The sequence below is a fragment of the Pelobates fuscus genome, chromosome 13 (assembly GCF_036172605.1).
Source record: "Pelobates fuscus isolate aPelFus1 chromosome 13, aPelFus1.pri, whole genome shotgun sequence".
Taxonomy (NCBI): Eukaryota; Metazoa; Chordata; class Amphibia; order Anura; family Pelobatidae; genus Pelobates; species Pelobates fuscus.
This window is the reverse complement of record NC_086329.1, coordinates 49,610,285-49,616,868: the sequence shown is the minus strand read 5'-3', so window position 1 is coordinate 49,616,868 and position 6,584 is coordinate 49,610,285. Positions and strand designations below refer to the sequence as shown.

The 6,584-nt window shown below is 51.6% G+C and overlaps 1 pseudogene; it reads left to right on the top strand.

The window, feature by feature from the left end:
* Positions 1-4,510: 4,510 nt before the first annotated feature.
* LOC134584144 (U2 spliceosomal RNA) lies at positions 4,511-4,687 on the top strand (annotated as a pseudogene).
* The last annotated feature ends 1,897 nt before the right edge of the window (positions 4,688-6,584 follow it).

Sequence of the window (6,584 nt, the reverse complement as noted above, 5' to 3'; positions counted from 1 at the left end):
CTGCAACCTGTGTGGGGACACCTTTCACATGTACAAGGACTGCCCAAAAAGGACCAGGAGCTACGCGGCAGTAGCAAGTATGGGGCTATCAGCGTCAGGCCCAGCTGAGACCCTCCAAATGAAACGTAAGCCAGGCAAAAAGAAGGGTAAGAAAACCACCCCAACCCCCGCTGTCACACTTCCCCCTCCCACAAACCCGGCCGCCTCTCCTGACCCTTCTTGCCCCCTACCCTTCCTGACCCCCAAGAGCACCCGCCCCCCACCCAGCTCTCTCCCCTCCGAACTCTACCCCTCACCCACTGCAGCAGATCTAACCTTCTCCCTCACTGCTGCAGACCACCCCCAGGACCCCTTCCCGGCTCTTATCCCCGCTACAGGTAATCCCCCTGAGGAACAACTGCGAGACCCCGGTCAGAGGAAACGGAAGATCAGCAGTGAAGAAGCAGGACTGGAAGACACAAGCCCACCCAAGGTTCAGCAGAGCAAAAAGGCACAAAAAGCAGCCTCCCCCTCCCCTGCAGAGGTAACCGATGCAGAAGCAGACGAGCTCATCCGAGAAGCTCTAGAATGTGGGACATCATTTATCCCAGAGCTGCAGTACACGGAGACCCTCGACAGCCTACAACGCCTCCTTGAGGAGCCGGTTCAGACGGAGACACGCCCACCACCTCCACCACCACCACTGGACATTAAGGACCAAGGAGGAGGAGAAGGAAGTAGCCTCCCCCATCAGGGGGAAGGCGGCGGTAACTGAGCAGTCATGTCTGTGAATAACACTGTCTTTTCTCCCTTACATTGATTATGGCGTCTATTTCTATTCTCACCATTAATGTTAGGAGCATCAAGGATAGGTTACGTAGACATGCTGTGTTAGGATATCTAGCCTCTCAGAAGTGTGATGTGTTTATGTTGCAGGAATGTTCCATCCCTTTCTCTAAGTCCTACCGCCACCTGGCCAGGGACTGGACGCACGGACCGTCATTCTGGTCTGGTGGGAACGGGTGCAAGTCAGCAGGTACCGCTGTCCTAATCCGGGGAGGACACTTCACGGTGGACTCTGTCCGGGAGCTTGTCTGTGGTCGACTATTAGTCGTGGACGGCTCCTGGGCAGGGGAACCAGTCAGGTTCATCACCGTGTACTCCTCGCCGGAGAAGAGACAGCGTTTGGAACTTCTCCAAACCCTGCGGGCCCAACTCGCAACTACCAGAGCAGTCTTGATGGGAGGTGACTTCAACTGTCCAATAGAGGAAGATGGCCGCAGTTCCCAGACTGCAGCCAAGCTAGATGTAACCTCCAAACTGCTTAGGGAAATGATCACCGAGGCATCCATGAGGGACGCTGTGGGCTCAATGGGTAATGGCTCTGTTAATTATACATGGAGCCGCCCAGATGGGTCTCAGCGCTCTCGGATAGACTTTGTGTTCACATCCCGAACAGTTAAGCATGAGCACTCTGCCACGATTCCCTGCTTTTTCTCTGATCACAGGGCGGTAAAGCTCGAAGGTACACTGGGAAAGGGTTTCCCCCCTGGTCCGGGTGCCTGGAAGCTAAACTGTACCCTGCTGCAGAGACGGGAAATTGTGGAGGAGCTGCGCACTGCATACCAAGGATGGCAGATAGACAAGAGTCAGTTCCATACCATGGCGGAATGGTGGGAACAGACTAAAGTCAAGCTCCGCAGTTTCTGGCAGGCAAAAGGCAGAGGCCTAGCGGCTGCCAGGAAGCGGTACTTCCAGAGACTGCAACGCAGGTTGCAGTCTCTGCTGGACCTGCAACTCTGTGGATGGGACGTGGGTGAGGAGCTGGAGGAAACCAAGGAGGGTCTGAAAAGACACTTTGAGGAAGAAGCCAGGCAAATCATCTTTCGTTCCAAAGTGGAGAATCTTGAGAAGGGGGAGAAGTGTAACTCTTTCTTCTTTAGGAAACTCCACTCGGGCCACACACCCCTGTCTGAGTTACGTGATGGTAATGGTGATATGCAACAGGGGAAAGAGAGGGTCACGAAGGTAGTAACGGACTACTACAAGGACCTCTACTCCCCTAAGCATATGTGCAGTGATGCTGCCGAGAGATTCCTCTCGGGTATCACGAGGACGGTAGACCCAACAGGGAAAGCCGTGCTAGACAGCCCCCTGACTCTGGGGGAGCTGCACGTTGCGGTCAGATCCTTTAGACCAGGCAGGACCCCGGGCAGTGACGGTCTCCCAGCCGAGTTATACGTAACGCTGTGGGACCTCATTGGACCGGACCTGCTGGCCCTGTATGAGGAGATGGCAGAGACGGGCAGCCTACCACCCACCCTCAGGGAAGGTATGATCACGATGTTGTATAAACAGAAGGGGGAGAGATGCGACCTTAAAAACTGGAGACCCATCTCTCTCCTTAATGTGGATTACAAGATCCTGGCCAAGGTCTTAGCAACCAGACTGAAGGCGGTCATAGGAGGGATCATTGACCCTGACCAGACCTGTGGCATCCCAGGACGCCGGATCTCCGACAGCCTGGCACTCGTTAGAGACACGATCCATTACATCAAGGATCGCCGGGTCCGGGCTGCACTCGTGTGCCTGGACCAGGAGAAAGCCTTTGATCGTGTCTCTCATGAGTTCATGAATAGAGCACTGCGCAGGTTTGGGCTGGGGGAAGTGTTCTGCTCCTATGTAAACCTAATGTACCGTGATATCTGCAGCACTGTGTTGGTGAATGGCTGGAAAACTGAACCCTTCCTAGTCAGGTCAGGGGTCAGGCAAGGCTGCCCTCTCTCACCTCTCCTCTTTGTCTGTTGCATAGAACTCTTCGCCGAGTCCATCAGGCAGAACCGTGAGATCAGAGGGATCACCACACCAGGAACCAGAGGGAAAGAAGTAAAGTGCTCGATCTACATGGACGACGTCACCATCTTCTGCGCTGACCACCATGCAGTGAGAGCACTCAAGTCCACCTGTGATGACTTCAGCAGAGCTTCAGGAGCCAAGATCAACTGCGGGAAGTCAGAGACTATGCTATTTGGGCAGTGGGATGTACCCTCAGACCCTCTTCCCTTCCCCATCAAATCAGGCCTCATTAAGATTCTAGGGGTCTGGTTTGGGGGAGAGGGTGCTGCCTTGAAAAGCTGGGACGAGAGACTGGCAAAAGTGAACCAGAAGTTCGGATTGTGGATCCTCAGAGACCTTACCATCGAAGGGAAAAAACTAGTGCTGCGGAACGAGATCCTCCCTGTTCTGCAGTACACGGCCCAGGCGTGGCCCCCTCTGATGGCTGTTTGCAGAGCCATCACAAGAGCAGTTTTTCACTTCATCTGGGGATCCAAGATGGACAGAGTGAAGCGCACCGTGATGTACAAAGAACCCCGCAAGGGAGGCAAGGGAGTTCCAGATATCCCCACCTGGCTTCGAGCCTTCTTTGTATGCAACGGAGTTCGCAGGACGCTAAGAGACAATGCAAACTGCTCTGCCGGGAACTCCATGTCCCGCTTTTTCCTCCTACCCATCTGGAGAGGGCTGGGCTGGGACAAGTGGGACAGCTCCATCCCTTACAACTGGAACACTCCTTGGTATTACCTTGATGTGAGAAAGTTTGTGAAGGAACACCATCTGGAAGGAGTCAAACCGGAACTGTGGTCCCCCAAGGTGATCTACAAACTAATCAGAGCACAGGACATTACAGAGTCTATTCCAGGGCTGCCAGCCGCCACAACAGAGACCGTATGGGAGAAGGTGGCATCCGGCAGGCTGACCAATAGACACAAAGACATGGCATGGATGGCCATCCAGGGAGGCCTCCCCCTAAGGACATTCATGCATGCGAGGGGGCTGTGCAGATACAGACATTGTCCGCAGTGTGTTGTGGAGGAGGAAACTTCTCTACACCTCTTCTGGCAGTGCAAATTTGCACAGGCTTTGCTGGGAGCCCTGGAAAGAGAACTCAGAGACTCAGTTGAGAGACAGCATCTGTCATATCACTCTATCCTGTATGGACTATTTCCCGGAACGCACACAGTGGGGGCAATTGAGGACGCATGGCGCCTACTGTGCTGCGTGAAGGATGCCCTATGGTTCGCCAGGAATCGCTTGGTGTTGAGGAGGGAACAAGTCACTATCCGAGACTGCCGCAGGCTGGTCCACAGCCTGCTCAGAGACTATGACACCATAGACAACCTCGGTGAAGAAGAAGAGGACTGAGCCCTAGACCCCTCAGCCCCCCCCCCCCCCCCCTCCGCCCCCTTTCTTCTTCCAGAGACTTGACCCCAATCAACAAAACCCCTATTAGTTAAAGTCGGAAAGCCCCCTCACCTCCCCTCCCCCTTTTATTTATTATTGTTGTTTTGGTGGGAAGGTATGGGTGCTTTTAATGTTTGTATGGTTGGCAGTTGGTACTTGGGCACTAATAAAGGTCTCAGCCCAAAGTGCCCAAAACTGACTGCTAGCAAGATATAAAGTATATAAGAATGTATGACACTGCGCTTCGACGCAGATATGTTTTAAACTGTAAACTGTTTATTTCGAAATAAAGACTTTTTTTTAAATCAAAAAATCTGTTCTTATCAGTTTAATATCTGATACGTCCCCTATCTGGGGACCATATATTAAATGGATTTTTGGAACAGGGAGATGGAAGAAGAGCTTGCTCTGTCCACTCCACGCATTGACCTGGTATTGCAGTACCTCCAGGACCGGTGCACCTCTCTTATGCTGGTTAAAAAATAGATTTTTTGATTGAACAAAAAATGCAAAAAGCCACTGGACTCTCACTTGGCGAGAACGAAGGCAAACTTGTTCTCCTTCTTCCTTCCTTCCCTGCTTTTTTCTCTGTTCTGTCTAAGTGCGAGCTCTGCCTCCCCCTGTCTGCGGCATGGCATGCCTGAATGAAGCCTGGACGGAACGGACCAAAAACATGACATTCCTTGAATTATGGACACTTGTAGCAATGTTTGTTAACTGTTATTGTTTCGTTTGGATTGATCGCTAGTCTGATTGTTATTCTCTATCATGTGCTGTGCACGATGCAATTCTGTTCACCTGATCCCATGTATTTATTTAATCATTGTTATCATGTAAATCTGTGTAATCACTTCATGGAATAAAAGTGTCCAGTACATATCCATTGTGAAGAAGTCAGAGTATGTATGGCTGGCTGGCTGGCTGGCAGCGTGCATTATCAGTGTTGGAAAAGTGGGCGGGATTAATTATGCAAATTTGCTGCAGCCTGCAGCATGCTGGTCTTTGCAATGACAGCACAAACGTTTTGGAGGGAAATCTGAGCAACATCTAGGTTATCAATCAATTAAAAGTTTAATTAATTGCATTATTGAGTGATTGCGAGCAATCAGCAGCAGGTGGTGCTTAATTGCTTGCTCTATCTACCCTACTTGCAGCTGAAGAGGAACAGACAGACCAGGTGATCCAGCAACCTCGTTAGGCACCTTATCAGCGGTAGCAGCTGAGCAGGAGAGACAGAGGTGCAAGGTATGTCTGGAGGGGAGGGGGAGGAATGGACAAGGTTAAGAAGGGGAGCTGGGTTTCAAGGGTTTAGAGGTTGTTTGCTGCTGTGGTGACTTTGTCTCTGTTGCTATTTGTAGCCAGCTTACACCCAGATGAGGAAAAGGCGGCACTGTGCCCAAGGCTCACCGCAAGCTGAACAAGCGCCAGCGAACGGCAGGTGAGTAGCTGGGCGCCCATTCTGGTTATCGCTTCTCGGCCTTTTGGCTAAGATCAAGTGTAACAGCTGGTCTGGTCAGAAGGTCCCGGTGTTGGCAACGCAAGCCCCTCGGCCTTCCGGCTGCGTCTTCCTTGTGGAGGCGTGGCTTGGATGCTGCTATTGGGGGGCGACCTGCGCTTTCACTGGGAACGAGAAGGGATTCAAAGATGGAGAGAGGTGCTCCGTCGTATCCTAAATCGATCCGGATTTTTGTGAATGGAGAAAGGAGAAATGCTGTCGGGCTTCATGTGATCCAGAAGGATGTGTTGGAAGGCTTGTTGCAGGTCCCAAGAGCCTGGCTTTTCTGCGTGCAGGATTTTCCCTCGAGAGGTGTCTACGATGTGTCTTTTATGGAGCAAGACCAAGTAACCACGGTGATGGAGCGTTTGAAGCACAAAGAGGGTGACGTATTGTTGAATGGGATTACCATTACCCCTTATGTACCTGTGGTGAAAGTCCCGATTGTTGTACACATGTACAACCCCTTTGTTACGGATGAAGAAATCACGGTGTTTTTGAATAGATATTGTTCGGTGGTGGGTACACCATTTAAGTTGGTGAATATGTTTGGGGTTTACAATGGTAAACGGAAGTTTTTGGTGACACTAAGACCAGATCCGTCAGAGTCGAGTGGGATTAAACACCCACCCCAGAACTTTTCAATTGGGGGTAACAGAGGTTACCTGTACTATCCAGGGCAGCCGAAGTTTTGCAGGAATTGTTTCCAGTTCGGCCACCTAAGCGACGAATGTGTGAAAGGTCAGTGTTGTAGGAACTGTTTTGGGGAGGGTCACACTGCTGCCGAATGTGCAGAAAGGAGATGTTGCGATCTGTGTGGTTCTCGGAGCCATATGGCAAGGTCTTGTCCTAAGTTGTGGCGGGACCC